Source organism: Oryctolagus cuniculus, unplaced genomic scaffold (genome assembly GCF_964237555.1).
Source record: "Oryctolagus cuniculus unplaced genomic scaffold, mOryCun1.1 SCAFFOLD_136, whole genome shotgun sequence".
NCBI classification, from domain to species: domain Eukaryota; kingdom Metazoa; phylum Chordata; class Mammalia; order Lagomorpha; family Leporidae; genus Oryctolagus; species Oryctolagus cuniculus.
In genome coordinates this window covers 13,985-32,022 of record NW_027208217.1, presented here as the reverse complement: position 1 = coordinate 32,022, position 18,038 = coordinate 13,985, and the positions used below count along the sequence as shown (strand labels likewise).

Here is an 18,038-nt window from a genome sequence, read left to right as displayed (position 1 = left end):
TGCCCGCTCCCCGCTCTCACTCCCATTCCCATTCCCATTCCCATTCCCATTCCCATTCCCACTCCCGCTCCCGCTCCCGCTGCCGCTTCTCCTCCGCCTCCTCCCTCTTTTCTCTTCTCTTCTCTTCTCCTCCTCCCCCCCCCTCCTCCTCAGCCGCCCTCCGCCTAGCCCTGCACCAGTGCCCGAACTCCAGCCCTCCGCCTGCCCAGCCCAGGACCTGCAGCACCGGGCGCCCAGTCGGCACGCTGCCGCCAAGCCAAGGGGAGCCAACCTCCTCCGGCTGCCGCTGGCCACAGGGAACTCCTACTCTCTCTTTCTAGGCCGGATCCCCTGCCTGCCGCCATCGCCCAGCCACACGCCAGCCGTGCCCGGCAGCCTCCACGCCTGCCCAGGGCTGCGCCCCGCGGCTCGCGGGTCCCGGCACCAGGGGGTTCGGCGCCCCACACCACCGCGGCCCGGGCCTTCCCTCCTACCCGGCCGCCAGCAGCCCCCCCACCGCTGACGCACAGGTCGCCCGCCCTCCCCCGGCACGGCCGCCGCGCCTCCACACACTCCCACGCCGCGAGGACAGCTGAGGGCCTGGGGACCCTTGTCCCCGCTCGGTCACGGGGGCCCAAGTGGGGCAGCAGGTCGGGAAGGAGGGCGGCAGCGCACGGAATCACCCCCGCCGCACGCTCGCGTGGGCACTCACACACACACACACACACACACACACACGCCTACACAAGGGGCACACAGTCGCACACCCCGACACCCTTCGTGGCACAGAGGGATTTCCGTCCTCAGCGCCCGTTCCCTCACGGGAGGGTGGGGCGCTTCAGCGCGACCCGCACCCTCCAGCCCGGCAGCCAGTTCGAGACTGTCGCTCCCCCTCTTCATGGAGGAACGACACAGGACCCTGCGCTGTTCTTTCGTCTGCTCGGCCCTCCCCGGGTTTGCTGCTGGTTCTTCCCGGGTTGGCTACCGTCCCTTCCACCTCCGTGGAAGGGCGGTTCCCCCTGCCACATTCCCCACTTCCGCGGGGGAGCGGCACACCGCCGGCCGGCCGGCCGGCTCTCTCGGGGGCTGCACAGGTGTTCCCCTTAGATGTTCCTGGTGCATGTTGTCTCTCTCCTCCTTTATAGTCCTCTTCCGCCAATCCCAACTCGGCTGCCCACACGCCAAGTACGCTGCTCTCCTCCAATCAGGAGCAGGATCAGCTCCTGGAGGTCATCACTCAAGTTGGCAAGAGGCAGCTGCATAGAAGCTGTTTTCTCCTCTCCCAGCGCCATATTGTGGGAGAGCAGATGCATAGAATAAGTCTTAATTCCAGTAACTCAGTCCAATCCGAGTTGCTCCCCACAGAGACCACAGGCTGTGTGCTGCCTGCCTGCCACGGACCCTCTGTCCCGGGGAGGTCCTGTGGGCACGCAGCCTGTGGCCGCGGGTCTCTGCCTGGCCTGCCAAAAGGGTGCCCCGTTTGGATGCTGTGTGAGTCAGGGCTGATGGGGGAGAGGGGGACAGAGAGAGGAGAGAGAGACAGAGAGAGAGAGAGAAAGAGAGAGAGACGTGTAGGTGTTGGTGTAAGTCAGAGACAGAGGGAGAGGGTGCCTGTATTGCCTGCGAGGCTTGGTGTGGGGTCCCTCCTTTGCGCTCTGGAGGGCTTCCGCGGCTGTGGCGCGTGGCCGCCGCACGGCCAGGTGGCGCAGAGGGCCCGCGGGTTGGGCTGCGCGAGGCACCGGGCCCTGAGTGGTGGGCAACCGCGCCCTGGCGTCGTCTTCGGGCGGTGGTCGTGGTCGTGGTCGTGGTCACAGTCATTGGGCTCCCTGGGAGACAGGAGCCCGGGAGGGGCGGTGGGAGTGCAGGTGCCGGGAGCTGCTGGTGCGGCGGGCTGCGGGGTTGGGGCGGCCGGCAGGGGAGCGCCCTGGCGGGCGGTGAGTCGCTGGTTTGGGGTTGGAGGGGGCGCGCTGGATGGCGCGGGGCGTGGCCTGTGTCCCGGGGTGGGCCCCGGGGTTGGCGGTGGGGCTGCGGCAGCCGGGGACAGCTGGCCGGCCCGCCCGTGCCCGTGCCCGTGCCCGTGCCCGTGCCCGTGCCCGTGCCCGTGCCCGTGCCCAGGCCCAGGCCCAGGCCCAGGCCCGAGGCGCGGGCGGGCTGGGGCTGCCAGGTGGAGGGGTCGGGCTTCTGCCCCCTGCTGGAGCTGCGTTGGGGGTCGCAGGGGTCCCGGCGTGCGGGCTGGCGGATGGGGGCGTGGCTAGGCAGCCAGCCAAAGGCGAGCAAAAGGGGAGGGTGCCGCGGGGCAAAAGCCTACAGCACCCGGTATTCCCAGGCGGTCTCCCATCCAAGTACTAACCAGGCCCGACCCTGCTTAGCTTCCGAGATCAGACGAGATCGGGCGCGTTCAGGGTGGTATGGCCGTAGACGCCAGAGGCTGCCTCCAGGCCCCTCTTGAGTGCGCGCCCGCACAGCCGCCGCCGCCGCCGCCGCCGCCGCCGCCGCCTCCTCCTCCTCCTCCTGCCCGCTCCCCGCTCTCACTCCCATTCCCATTCCCATTCCCATTCCCGCTCCCGCTCCCGCTGCCGCTTCTCCTCCGCCTCCTCCCTCTTTTCTCTTCTCTTCTCTTCTCCTCCTCCCCCCCCCTCCTCCTCAGCCGCCCTCCGCCTAGCCCTGCACCAGTGCCCGAACTCCAGCCCTCCGCCTGCCCAGCCCAGGACCTGCAGCACCGGGCGCCCAGTCGGCACGCTGCCGCCAAGCCAAGGGGAGCCAACCTCCTCCGGCTGCCGCTGGCCACAGGGAACTCCTACTCTCTCTTTCTAGGCCGGATCCCCTGCCTGCCGCCATCGCCCAGCCACACGCCAGCCGTGCCCGGCAGCCTCCACGCCTGCCCAGGGCTGCGCCCCGCGGCTCGCGGGTCCCGGCACCAGGGGGTTCGGCGCCCCACACCACCGCGGCCCGGGCCTTCCCTCCTACCCGGCCGCCAGCAGCCCCCCCACCGCTGACGCACAGGTCGCCCGCCCTCCCCCGGCACGGCCGCCGCGCCTCCACACACTCCCACGCCGCGAGGACAGCTGAGGGCCTGGGGACCCTTGTCCCCGCTCGGTCACGGGGGCCCAAGTGGGGCAGCAGGTCGGGAAGGAGGGCGGCAGCGCACGGAATCACCCCCGCCGCACGCTCGCGTGGGCACTCACACACACACACACACACACACACACGCCTACACAAGGGGCACACAGTCGCACACCCCGACACCCTTCGTGGCACAGAGGGATTTCCGTCCTCAGCGCCCGTTCCCTCACGGGAGGGTGGGGCGCTTCAGCGCGACCCGCACCCTCCAGCCCGGCAGCCAGTTCGAGACTGTCGCTCCCCCTCTTCATGGAGGAACGACACAGGACCCTGCGCTGTTCTTTCGTCTGCTCGGCCCTCCCCGGGTTTGCTGCTGGTTCTTCCCGGGTTGGCTACCGTCCCTTCCACCTCCGTGGAAGGGCGGTTCCCCCTGCCACATTCCCCACTTCCGCGGGGGAGCGGCACACCGCCGGCCGGCCGGCCGGCTCTCTCGGGGGCTGCACAGGTGTTCCCCTTAGATGTTCCTGGTGCATGTTGTCTCTCTCCTCCTTTATAGTCCTCTTCCGCCAATCCCAACTCGGCTGCCCACACGCCAAGTACGCTGCTCTCCTCCAATCAGGAGCAGGATCAGCTCCTGGAGGTCATCACTCAAGTTGGCAAGAGGCAGCTGCATAGAAGCTGTTTTCTCCTCTCCCAGCGCCATATTGTGGGAGAGCAGATGCATAGAATAAGTCTTAATTCCAGTAACTCAGTCCAATCCGAGTTGCTCCCCACAGAGACCACAGGCTGTGTGCTGCCTGCCTGCCACGGACCCTCTGTCCCGGGGAGGTCCTGTGGGCACGCAGCCTGTGGCCGCGGGTCTCTGCCTGGCCTGCCAAAAGGGTGCCCCGTTTGGATGCTGTGTGAGTCAGGGCTGATGGGGGAGAGGGGGACAGAGAGAGGAGAGAGAGACAGAGAGAGAGAGAGAAAGAGAGAGAGACGTGTAGGTGTTGGTGTAAGTCAGAGACAGAGGGAGAGGGTGCCTGTATTGCCTGCGAGGCTTGGTGTGGGGTCCCTCCTTTGCGCTCTGGAGGGCTTCCGCGGCTGTGGCGCGTGGCCGCCGCACGGCCAGGTGGCGCAGAGGGCCCGCGGGTTGGGCTGCGCGAGGCACCGGGCCCTGAGTGGTGGGCAACCGCGCCCTGGCGTCGTCTTCGGGCGGTGGTCGTGGTCGTGGTCGTGGTCACAGTCATTGGGCTCCCTGGGAGACAGGAGCCCGGGAGGGGCGGTGGGAGTGCAGGTGCCGGGAGCTGCTGGTGCGGCGGGCTGCGGGGTTGGGGCGGCCGGCAGGGGAGCGCCCTGGCGGGCGGTGAGTCGCTGGTTTGGGGTTGGAGGGGGCGCGCTGGATGGCGCGGGGCGTGGCCTGTGTCCCGGGGTGGGCCCCGGGGTTGGCGGTGGGGCTGCGGCAGCCGGGGACAGCTGGCCGGCCCGCCCGTGCCCGTGCCCGTGCCCGTGCCCGTGCCCGTGCCCAGGCCCAGGCCCAGGCCCAGGCCCGAGGCGCGGGCGGGCTGGGGCTGCCAGGTGGAGGGGTCGGGCTTCTGCCCCCTGCTGGAGCTGCGTTGGGGGTCGCAGGGGTCCCGGCGTGCGGGCTGGCGGATGGGGGCGTGGCTAGGCAGCCAGCCAAAGGCGAGCAAAAGGGGAGGGTGCCGCGGGGCAAAAGCCTACAGCACCCGGTATTCCCAGGCGGTCTCCCATCCAAGTACTAACCAGGCCCGACCCTGCTTAGCTTCCGAGATCAGACGAGATCGGGCGCGTTCAGGGTGGTATGGCCGTAGACGCCAGAGGCCGCCTCCAGGCCCCCCTTGAGTGCGCGCACGCACAGCCGCCGCCGCCGCCGCCGCCGCCGCCTCCGCCGCCGCCGCCTCCTCCTCCTCCTCCTCCTGCCCGCTCCCCGCTCTCACTCCCATTCCCATTCCCATTCCCATTCCCATTCCCACTCCCGCTCCCGCTCCCGCTGCCGCTTCTCCTCCGCCTCCTCCCTCTTTTCTCTTCTCTTCTCTTCTCCTCCTCCCCCCCCCTCCTCCTCAGCCGCCCTCCGCCTAGCCCTGCACCAGTGCCCGAACTCCAGCCCTCCGCCTGCCCAGCCCAGGACCTGCAGCACCGGGCGCCCAGTCGGCACGCTGCCGCCAAGCCAAGGGGAGCCAACCTCCTCCGGCTGCCGCTGGCCACAGGGAACTCCTACTCTCTCTTTCTAGGCCGGATCCCCTGCCTGCCGCCATCGCCCAGCCACACGCCAGCCGTGCCCGGCAGCCTCCACGCCTGCCCAGGGCTGCGCCCCGCGGCTCGCGGGTCCCGGCACCAGGGGGTTCGGCGCCCCACACCACCGCGGCCCGGGCCTTCCCTCCTACCCGGCCGCCAGCAGCCCCCCCACCGCTGACGCACAGGTCGCCCGCCCTCCCCCGGCACGGCCGCCGCGCCTCCACACACTCCCACGCCGCGAGGACAGCTGAGGGCCTGGGGACCCTTGTCCCCGCTCGGTCACGGGGGCCCAAGTGGGGCAGCAGGTCGGGAAGGAGGGCGGCAGCGCACGGAATCACCCCCGCCGCACGCTCGCGTGGGCACTCACACACACACACACACACACACACACGCCTACACAAGGGGCACACAGTCGCACACCCCGACACCCTTCGTGGCACAGAGGGATTTCCGTCCTCAGCGCCCGTTCCCTCACGGGAGGGTGGGGCGCTTCAGCGCGACCCGCACCCTCCAGCCCGGCAGCCAGTTCGAGACTGTCGCTCCCCCTCTTCATGGAGGAACGACACAGGACCCTGCGCTGTTCTTTCGTCTGCTCGGCCCTCCCCGGGTTTGCTGCTGGTTCTTCCCGGGTTGGCTACCGTCCCTTCCACCTCCGTGGAAGGGCGGTTCCCCCTGCCACATTCCCCACTTCCGCGGGGGAGCGGCACACCGCCGGCCGGCCGGCCGGCTCTCTCGGGGGCTGCACAGGTGTTCCCCTTAGATGTTCCTGGTGCATGTTGTCTCTCTCCTCCTTTATAGTCCTCTTCCGCCAATCCCAACTCGGCTGCCCACACGCCAAGTACGCTGCTCTCCTCCAATCAGGAGCAGGATCAGCTCCTGGAGGTCATCACTCAAGTTGGCAAGAGGCAGCTGCATAGAAGCTGTTTTCTCCTCTCCCAGCGCCATATTGTGGGAGAGCAGATGCATAGAATAAGTCTTAATTCCAGTAACTCAGTCCAATCCGAGTTGCTCCCCACAGAGACCACAGGCTGTGTGCTGCCTGCCTGCCACGGACCCTCTGTCCCGGGGAGGTCCTGTGGGCACGCAGCCTGTGGCCGCGGGTCTCTGCCTGGCCTGCCAAAAGGGTGCCCCGTTTGGATGCTGTGTGAGTCAGGGCTGATGGGGGAGAGGGGGACAGAGAGAGGAGAGAGAGACAGAGAGAGAGAGAGAGAGAGAGAGAGACGTGTAGGTGTTGGTGTAAGTCAGAGACAGAGGGAGAGGGTGCCTGTATTGCCTGCGAGGCTTGGTGTGGGGTCCCTCCTTTGCGCTCTGGAGGGCTTCCGCGGCTGTGGCGCGTGGCCGCCGCACGGCCAGGTGGCGCAGAGGGCCCGCGGGTTGGGCTGCGCGAGGCACCGGGCCCTGAGTGGTGGGCAACCGCGCCCTGGCGTCGTCTTCGGGCGGTGGTCGTGGTCGTGGTCGTGGTCACAGTCATTGGGCTCCCTGGGAGACAGGAGCCCGGGAGGGGCGGTGGGAGTGCAGGTGCCGGGAGCTGCTGGTGCGGCGGGCTGCGGGGTTGGGGCGGCCGGCAGGGGAGCGCCCTGGCGGGCGGTGAGTCGCTGGTTTGGGGTTGGAGGGGGCGCGCTGGATGGCGCGGGGCGTGGCCTGTGTCCCGGGGTGGGCCCCGGGGTTGGCGGTGGGGCTGCGGCAGCCGGGGACAGCTGGCCGGCCCGCCCGTGCCCGTGCCCGTGCCCGTGCCCGTGCCCAGGCCCAGGCCCGAGGCGCGGGCGGGCTGGGGCTGCCAGGTGGAGGGGTCGGGCTTCTGCCCCCTGCTGGAGCTGCGTTGGGGGTCGCAGGGGTCCCGGCGTGCGGGCTGGCGGATGGGGGCGTGGCTAGGCAGCCAGCCAAAGGCGAGCAAAAGGGGAGGGTGCCGCGGGGCAAAAGCCTACAGCACCCGGTATTCCCAGGCGGTCTCCCATCCAAGTACTAACCAGGCCCGACCCTGCTTAGCTTCCGAGATCAGACGAGATCGGGCGCGTTCAGGGTGGTATGGCCGTAGACGCCAGAGGCCGCCTCCAGGCCCCCCTTGAGTGCGCGCACGCACAGCCGCCGCCGCCGCCGCCGCCGCCGCCGCCGCCGCCGCCGCCTCCGCCGCCGCCGCCTCCTCCTCCTCCTCCTCCTGCCCGCTCCCCGCTCTCACTCCCATTCCCATTCCCATTCCCATTCCCATTCCCATTCCCACTCCCGCTCCCGCTCCCGCTGCCGCTTCTCCTCCGCCTCCTCCCTCTTTTCTCTTCTCTTCTCTTCTCCTCCTCCCCCCCCCTCCTCCTCAGCCGCCCTCCGCCTAGCCCTGCACCAGTGCCCGAACTCCAGCCCTCCGCCTGCCCAGCCCAGGACCTGCAGCACCGGGCGCCCAGTCGGCACGCTGCCGCCAAGCCAAGGGGAGCCAACCTCCTCCGGCTGCCGCTGGCCACAGGGAACTCCTACTCTCTCTTTCTAGGCCGGATCCCCTGCCTGCCGCCATCGCCCAGCCACACGCCAGCCGTGCCCGGCAGCCTCCACGCCTGCCCAGGGCTGCGCCCCGCGGCTCGCGGGTCCCGGCACCAGGGGGTTCGGCGCCCCACACCACCGCGGCCCGGGCCTTCCCTCCTACCCGGCCGCCAGCAGCCCCCCCACCGCTGACGCACAGGTCGCCCGCCCTCCCCCGGCACGGCCGCCGCGCCTCCACACACTCCCACGCCGCGAGGACAGCTGAGGGCCTGGGGACCCTTGTCCCCGCTCGGTCACGGGGGCCCAAGTGGGGCAGCAGGTCGGGAAGGAGGGCGGCAGCGCACGGAATCACCCCCGCCGCACGCTCGCGTGGGCACTCACACACACACACACACACACACACACGCCTACACAAGGGGCACACAGTCGCACACCCCGACACCCTTCGTGGCACAGAGGGATTTCCGTCCTCAGCGCCCGTTCCCTCACGGGAGGGTGGGGCGCTTCAGCGCGACCCGCACCCTCCAGCCCGGCAGCCAGTTCGAGACTGTCGCTCCCCCTCTTCATGGAGGAACGACACAGGACCCTGCGCTGTTCTTTCGTCTGCTCGGCCCTCCCCGGGTTTGCTGCTGGTTCTTCCCGGGTTGGCTACCGTCCCTTCCACCTCCGTGGAAGGGCGGTTCCCCCTGCCACATTCCCCACTTCCGCGGGGGAGCGGCACACCGCCGGCCGGCCGGCCGGCTCTCTCGGGGGCTGCACAGGTGTTCCCCTTAGATGTTCCTGGTGCATGTTGTCTCTCTCCTCCTTTATAGTCCTCTTCCGCCAATCCCAACTCGGCTGCCCACACGCCAAGTACGCTGCTCTCCTCCAATCAGGAGCAGGATCAGCTCCTGGAGGTCATCACTCAAGTTGGCAAGAGGCAGCTGCATAGAAGCTGTTTTCTCCTCTCCCAGCGCCATATTGTGGGAGAGCAGATGCATAGAATAAGTCTTAATTCCAGTAACTCAGTCCAATCCGAGTTGCTCCCCACAGAGACCACAGGCTGTGTGCTGCCTGCCTGCCACGGACCCTCTGTCCCGGGGAGGTCCTGTGGGCACGCAGCCTGTGGCCGCGGGTCTCTGCCTGGCCTGCCAAAAGGGTGCCCCGTTTGGATGCTGTGTGAGTCAGGGCTGATGGGGGAGAGGGGGACAGAGAGAGGAGAGAGAGACAGAGAGAGAGAGAGAAAGAGAGAGAGACGTGTAGGTGTTGGTGTAAGTCAGAGACAGAGGGAGAGGGTGCCTGTATTGCCTGCGAGGCTTGGTGTGGGGTCCCTCCTTTGCGCTCTGGAGGGCTTCCGCGGCTGTGGCGCGTGGCCGCCGCACGGCCAGGTGGCGCAGAGGGCCCGCGGGTTGGGCTGCGCGAGGCACCGGGCCCTGAGTGGTGGGCAACCGCGCCCTGGCGTCGTCTTCGGGCGGTGGTCGTGGTCGTGGTCGTGGTCACAGTCATTGGGCTCCCTGGGAGACAGGAGCCCGGGAGGGGCGGTGGGAGTGCAGGTGCCGGGAGCTGCTGGTGCGGCGGGCTGCGGGGTTGGGGCGGCCGGCAGGGGAGCGCCCTGGCGGGCGGTGAGTCGCTGGTTTGGGGTTGGAGGGGGCGCGCTGGATGGCGCGGGGCGTGGCCTGTGTCCCGGGGTGGGCCCCGGGGTTGGCGGTGGGGCTGCGGCAGCCGGGGACAGCTGGCCGGCCCGCCCGTGCCCGTGCCCGTGCCCGTGCCCGTGCCCAGGCCCAGGCCCAGGCCCAGGCCCGAGGCGCGGGCGGGCTGGGGCTGCCAGGTGGAGGGGTCGGGCTTCTGCCCCCTGCTGGAGCTGCGTTGGGGGTCGCAGGGGTCCCGGCGTGCGGGCTGGCGGATGGGGGCGTGGCTAGGCAGCCAGCCAAAGGCGAGCAAAAGGGGAGGGTGCCGCGGGGCAAAAGCCTACAGCACCCGGTATTCCCAGGCGGTCTCCCATCCAAGTACTAACCAGGCCCGACCCTGCTTAGCTTCCGAGATCAGACGAGATCGGGCGCGTTCAGGGTGGTATGGCCGTAGACGCCAGAGGCTGCCTCCAGGCCCCTCTTGAGTGCGCGCCCGCACAGCCGCCGCCGCCGCCGCCGCCGCCGCCGCCGCCTCCTCCTCCTCCTCCTGCCCGCTCCCCGCTCTCACTCCCATTCCCATTCCCATTCCCATTCCCGCTCCCGCTCCCGCTGCCGCTTCTCCTCCGCCTCCTCCCTCTTTTCTCTTCTCTTCTCTTCTCCTCCTCCCCCCCCCTCCTCCTCAGCCGCCCTCCGCCTAGCCCTGCACCAGTGCCCGAACTCCAGCCCTCCGCCTGCCCAGCCCAGGACCTGCAGCACCGGGCGCCCAGTCGGCACGCTGCCGCCAAGCCAAGGGGAGCCAACCTCCTCCGGCTGCCGCTGGCCACAGGGAACTCCTACTCTCTCTTTCTAGGCCGGATCCCCTGCCTGCCGCCATCGCCCAGCCACACGCCAGCCGTGCCCGGCAGCCTCCACGCCTGCCCAGGGCTGCGCCCCGCGGCTCGCGGGTCCCGGCACCAGGGGGTTCGGCGCCCCACACCACCGCGGCCCGGGCCTTCCCTCCTACCCGGCCGCCAGCAGCCCCCCCACCGCTGACGCACAGGTCGCCCGCCCTCCCCCGGCACGGCCGCCGCGCCTCCACACACTCCCACGCCGCGAGGACAGCTGAGGGCCTGGGGACCCTTGTCCCCGCTCGGTCACGGGGGCCCAAGTGGGGCAGCAGGTCGGGAAGGAGGGCGGCAGCGCACGGAATCACCCCCGCCGCACGCTCGCGTGGGCACTCACACACACACACACACACACACACACACGCCTACACAAGGGGCACACAGTCGCACACCCCGACACCCTTCGTGGCACAGAGGGATTTCCGTCCTCAGCGCCCGTTCCCTCACGGGAGGGTGGGGCGCTTCAGCGCGACCCGCACCCTCCAGCCCGGCAGCCAGTTCGAGACTGTCGCTCCCCCTCTTCATGGAGGAACGACACAGGACCCTGCGCTGTTCTTTCGTCTGCTCGGCCCTCCCCGGGTTTGCTGCTGGTTCTTCCCGGGTTGGCTACCGTCCCTTCCACCTCCGTGGAAGGGCGGTTCCCCCTGCCACATTCCCCACTTCCGCGGGGGAGCGGCACACCGCCGGCCGGCCGGCCGGCTCTCTCGGGGGCTGCACAGGTGTTCCCCTTAGATGTTCCTGGTGCATGTTGTCTCTCTCCTCCTTTATAGTCCTCTTCCGCCAATCCCAACTCGGCTGCCCACACGCCAAGTACGCTGCTCTCCTCCAATCAGGAGCAGGATCAGCTCCTGGAGGTCATCACTCAAGTTGGCAAGAGGCAGCTGCATAGAAGCTGTTTTCTCCTCTCCCAGCGCCATATTGTGGGAGAGCAGATGCATAGAATAAGTCTTAATTCCAGTAACTCAGTCCAATCCGAGTTGCTCCCCACAGAGACCACAGGCTGTGTGCTGCCTGCCTGCCACGGACCCTCTGTCCCGGGGAGGTCCTGTGGGCACGCAGCCTGTGGCCGCGGGTCTCTGCCTGGCCTGCCAAAAGGGTGCCCCGTTTGGATGCTGTGTGAGTCAGGGCTGATGGGGGAGAGGGGGACAGAGAGAGGAGAGAGAGACAGAGAGAGAGAGAGAAAGAGAGAGAGACGTGTAGGTGTTGGTGTAAGTCAGAGACAGAGGGAGAGGGTGCCTGTATTGCCTGCGAGGCTTGGTGTGGGGTCCCTCCTTTGCGCTCTGGAGGGCTTCCGCGGCTGTGGCGCGTGGCCGCCGCACGGCCAGGTGGCGCAGAGGGCCCGCGGGTTGGGCTGCGCGAGGCACCGGGCCCTGAGTGGTGGGCAACCGCGCCCTGGCGTCGTCTTCGGGCGGTGGTCGTGGTCGTGGTCGTGGTCACAGTCATTGGGCTCCCTGGGAGACAGGAGCCCGGGAGGGGCGGTGGGAGTGCAGGTGCCGGGAGCTGCTGGTGCGGCGGGCTGCGGGGTTGGGGCGGCCGGCAGGGGAGCGCCCTGGCGGGCGGTGAGTCGCTGGTTTGGGGTTGGAGGGGGCGCGCTGGATGGCGCGGGGCGTGGCCTGTGTCCCGGGGTGGGCCCCGGGGTTGGCGGTGGGGCTGCGGCAGCCGGGGACAGCTGGCCGGCCCGCCCGTGCCCGTGCCCGTGCCCGTGCCCGTGCCCGTGCCCAGGCCCAGGCCCAGGCCCAGGCCCGAGGCGCGGGCGGGCTGGGGCTGCCAGGTGGAGGGGTCGGGCTTCTGCCCCCTGCTGGAGCTGCGTTGGGGGTCGCAGGGGTCCCGGCGTGCGGGCTGGCGGATGGGGGCGTGGCTAGGCAGCCAGCCAAAGGCGAGCAAAAGGGGAGGGTGCCGCGGGGCAAAAGCCTACAGCACCCGGTATTCCCAGGCGGTCTCCCATCCAAGTACTAACCAGGCCCGACCCTGCTTAGCTTCCGAGATCAGACGAGATCGGGCGCGTTCAGGGTGGTATGGCCGTAGACGCCAGAGGCTGCCTCCAGGCCCCTCTTGAGTGCGCGCCCGCACAGCCGCCGCCGCCGCCGCCGCCGCCGCCGCCTCCTCCTCCTCCTCCTCCTGCCCGCTCCCCGCTCTCACTCCCATTCCCATTCCCATTCCCATTCCCGCTCCCGCTCCCGCTGCCGCTTCTCCTCCGCCTCCTCCCTCTTTTCTCTTCTCTTCTCTTCTCCTCCTCCCCCCCCCTCCTCCTCAGCCGCCCTCCGCCTAGCCCTGCACCAGTGCCCGAACTCCAGCCCTCCGCCTGCCCAGCCCAGGACCTGCAGCACCGGGCGCCCAGTCGGCACGCTGCCGCCAAGCCAAGGGGAGCCAACCTCCTCCGGCTGCCGCTGGCCACAGGGAACTCCTACTCTCTCTTTCTAGGCCGGATCCCCTGCCTGCCGCCATCGCCCAGCCACACGCCAGCCGTGCCCGGCAGCCTCCACGCCTGCCCAGGGCTGCGCCCCGCGGCTCGCGGGTCCCGGCACCAGGGGGTTCGGCGCCCCACACCACCGCGGCCCGGGCCTTCCCTCCTACCCGGCCGCCAGCAGCCCCCCCACCGCTGACGCACAGGTCGCCCGCCCTCCCCCGGCACGGCCGCCGCGCCTCCACACACTCCCACGCCGCGAGGACAGCTGAGGGCCTGGGGACCCTTGTCCCCGCTCGGTCACGGGGGCCCAAGTGGGGCAGCAGGTCGGGAAGGAGGGCGGCAGCGCACGGAATCACCCCCGCCGCACGCTCGCGTGGGCACTCACACACACACACACACACACACACACACGCCTACACAAGGGGCACACAGTCGCACACCCCGACACCCTTCGTGGCACAGAGGGATTTCCGTCCTCAGCGCCCGTTCCCTCACGGGAGGGTGGGGCGCTTCAGCGCGACCCGCACCCTCCAGCCCGGCAGCCAGTTCGAGACTGTCGCTCCCCCTCTTCATGGAGGAACGACACAGGACCCTGCGCTGTTCTTTCGTCTGCTCGGCCCTCCCCGGGTTTGCTGCTGGTTCTTCCCGGGTTGGCTACCGTCCCTTCCACCTCCGTGGAAGGGCGGTTCCCCCTGCCACATTCCCCACTTCCGCGGGGGAGCGGCACACCGCCGGCCGGCCGGCCGGCTCTCTCGGGGGCTGCACAGGTGTTCCCCTTAGATGTTCCTGGTGCATGTTGTCTCTCTCCTCCTTTATAGTCCTCTTCCGCCAATCCCAACTCGGCTGCCCACACGCCAAGTACGCTGCTCTCCTCCAATCAGGAGCAGGATCAGCTCCTGGAGGTCATCACTCAAGTTGGCAAGAGGCAGCTGCATAGAAGCTGTTTTCTTTTTCTCCTCTCCCAGCGCCATATTGTGGGAGAGCAGATGCATAGAATAAGTCTTAATTCCAGTAACTCAGTCCAATCCGAGTTGCTCCCCACAGAGACCACAGGCTGTGTGCTGCCTGCCTGCCACGGACCCTCTGTCCCGGGGAGGTCCTGTGGGCACGCAGCCTGTGGCCGCGGGTCTCTGCCTGGCCTGCCAAAAGGGTGCCCCGTTTGGATGCTGTGTGAGTCAGGGCTGATGGGGGAGAGGGGGACAGAGAGAGGAGAGAGAGACAGAGAGAGAGAGAGAAAGAGAGAGAGACGTGTAGGTGTTGGTGTAAGTCAGAGACAGAGGGAGAGGGTGCCTGTATTGCCTGCGAGGCTTGGTGTGGGGTCCCTCCTTTGCGCTCTGGAGGGCTTCCGCGGCTGTGGCGCGTGGCCGCCGCACGGCCAGGTGGCGCAGAGGGCCCGCGGGTTGGGCTGCGCGAGGCACCGGGCCCTGAGTGGTGGGCAACCGCGCCCTGGCGTCGTCTTCGGGCGGTGGTCGTGGTCGTGGTCGTGGTCACAGTCATTGGGCTCCCTGGGAGACAGGAGCCCGGGAGGGGCGGTGGGAGTGCAGGTGCCGGGAGCTGCTGGTGCGGCGGGCTGCGGGGTTGGGGCGGCCGGCAGGGGAGCGCCCTGGCGGGCGGTGAGTCGCTGGTTTGGGGTTGGAGGGGGCGCGCTGGATGGCGCGGGGCGTGGCCTGTGTCCCGGGGTGGGCCCCGGGGTTGGCGGTGGGGCTGCGGCAGCCGGGGACAGCTGGCCGGCCCGCCCGTGCCCGTGCCCGTGCCCGTGCCCAGGCCCAGGCCCGAGGCGCGGGCGGGCTGGGGCTGCCAGGTGGAGGGGTCGGGCTTCTGCCCCCTGCTGGAGCTGCGTTGGGGGTCGCAGGGGTCCCGGCGTGCGGGCTGGCGGATGGGGGCGTGGCTAGGCAGCCAGCCAAAGGCGAGCAAAAGGGGAGGGTGCCGCGGGGCAAAAGCCTACAGCACCCGGTATTCCCAGGCGGTCTCCCATCCAAGTACTAACCAGGCCCGACCCTGCTTAGCTTCCGAGATCAGACGAGATCGGGCGCGTTCAGGGTGGTATGGCCGTAGACGCCAGAGGCCGCCTCCAGGCCCCTCTTGAGTGCGCGCCCGCACAGCCGCCGCCGCCGCCGCCGCCGCCGCCTCCTCCTCCTCCTCCTCCTCCTGCCCGCTCCCCGCTCTCACTCCCATTCCCATTCCCATTCCCATTCCCGCTCCCGCTCCCGCTGCCGCTTCTCCTCCGCCTCCTCCCTCTTTTCTCTTCTCTTCTCTTCTCCTCCTCCCCCCCCCTCCTCCTCAGCCGCCCTCCGCCTAGCCCTGCACCAGTGCCCGAACTCCAGCCCTCCGCCTGCCCAGCCCAGGACCTGCAGTGCAGCACCGGGCGCCCAGTCGGCACGCTGCCGCCAAGCCAAGGGGAGCCAACCTCCTCCGGCTGCCGCTGGCCACAGGGAACTCCTACTCTCTCTTTCTAGGCCGGATCCCCTGCCTGCCGCCATCGCCCAGCCACACGCCAGCCGTGCCCGGCAGCCTCCACGCCTGCCCAGGGCTGCGCCCCGCGGCTCGCGGGTCCCGGCACCAGGGGGTTCGGCGCCCCACACCACCGCGGCCCGGGCCTTCCCTCCTACCCGGCCGCCAGCAGCCCCCCCACCGCTGACGCACAGGTCGCCCGCCCTCCCCCGGCACGGCCGCCGCGCCTCCACACACTCCCACGCCGCGAGGACAGCTGAGGGCCTGGGGACCCTTGTCCCCGCTCGGTCACGGGGGCCCAAGTGGGGCAGCAGGTCGGGAAGGAGGGCGGCAGCGCACGGAATCACCCCCGCCGCACGCTCGCGTGGGCACTCACACACACACACACACACACACACACACACGCCTACACAAGGGGCACACAGTCGCACACCCCGACACCCTTCGTGGCACAGAGGGATTTCCGTCCTCAGCGCCCGTTCCCTCACGGGAGGGTGGGGCGCTTCAGCGCGACCCGCACCCTCCAGCCCGGCAGCCAGTTCGAGACTGTCGCTCCCCCTCTTCATGGAGGAACGACACAGGACCCTGCGCTGTTCTTTCGTCTGCTCGGCCCTCCCCGGGTTTGCTGCTGGTTCTTCCCGGGTTGGCTACCGTCCCTTCCACCTCCGTGGAAGGGCGGTTCCCCCTGCCACATTCCCCACTTCCGCGGGGGAGCGGCACACCGCCGGCCGGCCGGCCGGCTCTCTCGGGGGCTGCACAGGTGTTCCCCTTAGATGTTCCTGGTGCATGTTGTCTCTCTCCTCCTTTATAGTCCTCTTCCGCCAATCCCAACTCGGCTGCCCACACGCCAAGTACGCTGCTCTCCTCCAATCAGGAGCAGGATCAGCTCCTGGAGGTCATCACTCAAGTTGGCAAGAGGCAGCTGCATAGAAGCTGTTTTCTCCTCTCCCAGCGCCATATTGTGGGAGAGCAGATGCATAGAATAAGTCTTAATTCCAGTAACTCAGTCCAATCCGAGTTGCTCCCCACAGAGACCACAGGCTGTGTGCTGCCTGCCTGCCACGGACCCTCTGTCCCGGGGAGGTCCTGTGGGCACGCAGCCTGTGGCCGCGGGTCTCTGCCTGGCCTGCCAAAAGGGTGCCCCGTTTGGATGCTGTGTGAGTCAGGGCTGATGGGGGAGAGGGGGACAGAGAGAGGAGAGAGAGACAGAGAGAGAGAGAGAAAGAGAGAGAGACGTGTAGGTGTTGGTGTAAGTCAGAGACAGAGGGAGAGGGTGCCTGTATTGCCTGCGAGGCTTGGTGTGGGGTCCCTCCTTTGCGCTCTGGAGGGCTTCCGCGGCTGTGGCGCGTGGCCGCCGCACGGCCAGGTGGCGCAGAGGGCCCGCGGGTTGGGCTGCGCGAGGCACCGGGCCCTGAGTGGTGGGCAACCGCGCCCTGGCGTCGTCTTCGGGCGGTGGTCGTGGTCGTGGTCGTGGTCACAGTCATTGGGCTCCCTGGGAGACAGGAGCCCGGGAGGGGCGGTGGGAGTGCAGGTGCCGGGAGCTGCTGGTGCGGCGGGCTGCGGGGTTGGGGCGGCCGGCAGGGGAGCGCCCTGGCGGGCGGTGAGTCGCTGGTTTGGGGTTGGAGGGGGCGCGCTGGATGGCGCGGGGCGTGGCCTGTGTCCCGGGGTGGGCCCCGGGGTTGGCGGTGGGGCTGCGGCAGCCGGGGACAGCTGGCCGGCCCGCCCGTGCCCGTGCCCGTGCCCGTGCCCGTGCCCGTGCCCAGGCCCAGGCCCAGGCCCAGGCCCGAGGCGCGGGCGGGCTGGGGCTGCCAGGTGGAGGGGTCGGGCTTCTGCCCCCTGCTGGAGCTGCGTTGGGGGTCGCAGGGGTCCCGGCGTGCGGGCTGGCGGATGGGGGCGTGGCTAGGCAGCCAGCCAAAGGCGAGCAAAAGGGGAGGGTGCCGCGGGGCAAAAGCCTACAGCACCCGGTATTCCCAGGCGGTCTCCCATCCAAGTACTAACCAGGCCCGACCCTGCTTAGCTTCCGAGATCAGACGAGATCGGGCGCGTTCAGGGTGGTATGGCCGTAGACGCCAGAGGCCGCCTCCAGGCCCCCCTTGAGTGCGCGCACGCACAGCCGCCGCCGCCGCCGCCGCCGCCGCCTCCGCCGCCGCCGCCTCCTCCTCCTCCTCCTCCTGCCCGCTCCCCGCTCTCACTCCCATTCCCATTCCCATTCCCATTCCCATTCCCATTCCCACTCCCGCTCCCGCTCCCGCTGCCGCTTCTCCTCCGCCTCCTCCCTCTTTTCTCTTCTCTTCTCTTCTCCTCCTCCCCCCCCCTCCTCCTCAGCCGCCCTCCGCCTAGCCCTGCACCAGTGCCCGAACTCCAGCCCTCCGCCTGCCCAGCCCAGGACCTGCAGCACCGGGCGCCCAGTCGGCACGCTGCCGCCAAGCCAAGGGGAGCCAACCTCCTCCGGCTGCCGCTGGCCACAGGGAACTCCTACTCTCTCTTTCTAGGCCGGATCCCCTGCCTGCCGCCATCGCCCAGCCACACGCCAGCCGTGCCCGGCAGCCTCCACGCCTGCCCAGGGCTGCGCCCCGCGGCTCGCGGGTCCCGGCACCAGGGGGTTCGGCGCCCCACACCACCGCGGCCCGGGCCTTCCCTCCTACCCGGCCGCCAGCAGCCCCCCCACCGCTGACGCACAGGTCGCCCGCCCTCCCCCGGCACGGCCGCCGCGCCTCCACACACTCCCACGCCGCGAGGACAGCTGAGGGCCTGGGGACCCTTGTCCCCGCTCGGTCACGGGGGCCCAAGTGGGGCAGCAGGTCGGGAAGGAGGGCGGCAGCGCACGGAATCACCCCCGCCGCACGCTCGCGTGGGCACTCACACACACACACACACACACACACACACGCCTACACAAGGGGCACACAGTCGCACACCCCGACACCCTTCGTGGCACAGAGGGATTTC

The 18,038-nt window shown here is 69.6% G+C and overlaps 7 non-coding genes across 7 annotated transcripts; all 7 read right to left on the bottom strand.

The window, feature by feature from the left end:
• Positions 1 to 2,280: 2,280 nt before the first annotated feature.
• Positions 2,281 to 2,399, bottom strand: LOC138847972 (5S ribosomal RNA). The gene has a single exon (XR_011385844.1). It is a non-coding gene; the product is annotated as a 5S ribosomal RNA (ribosomal RNA).
• A 2,334-nt stretch (positions 2,400 to 4,733) lies between these two features.
• Positions 4,734 to 4,852, bottom strand: LOC138847971 (5S ribosomal RNA). The gene has a single exon (XR_011385843.1). It is a non-coding gene; the product is annotated as a 5S ribosomal RNA (ribosomal RNA).
• Positions 4,853 to 7,192: 2,340 nt separating this feature from the next.
• LOC138847970 (5S ribosomal RNA) lies at positions 7,193 to 7,311 on the bottom strand. The gene has a single exon (XR_011385842.1). It is a non-coding gene; the product is annotated as a 5S ribosomal RNA (ribosomal RNA).
• Positions 7,312 to 9,684: 2,373 nt separating this feature from the next.
• Positions 9,685 to 9,803, bottom strand: LOC138847969 (5S ribosomal RNA). Its single transcript, XR_011385841.1, has one exon. It is a non-coding gene; the product is annotated as a 5S ribosomal RNA (ribosomal RNA).
• Positions 9,804 to 12,139: 2,336 nt separating this feature from the next.
• On the bottom strand, positions 12,140 to 12,258 carry LOC138847968 (5S ribosomal RNA). The gene has a single exon (XR_011385840.1). It is a non-coding gene; the product is annotated as a 5S ribosomal RNA (ribosomal RNA).
• Positions 12,259 to 14,576: 2,318 nt separating this feature from the next.
• LOC138847967 (5S ribosomal RNA) lies at positions 14,577 to 14,695 on the bottom strand. Its single transcript, XR_011385839.1, has one exon. It is a non-coding gene; the product is annotated as a 5S ribosomal RNA (ribosomal RNA).
• A 2,343-nt stretch (positions 14,696 to 17,038) lies between these two features.
• On the bottom strand, positions 17,039 to 17,157 carry LOC138847966 (5S ribosomal RNA). The gene has a single exon (XR_011385838.1). It is a non-coding gene; the product is annotated as a 5S ribosomal RNA (ribosomal RNA).
• Positions 17,158 to 18,038: the final 881 nt, after the last annotated feature.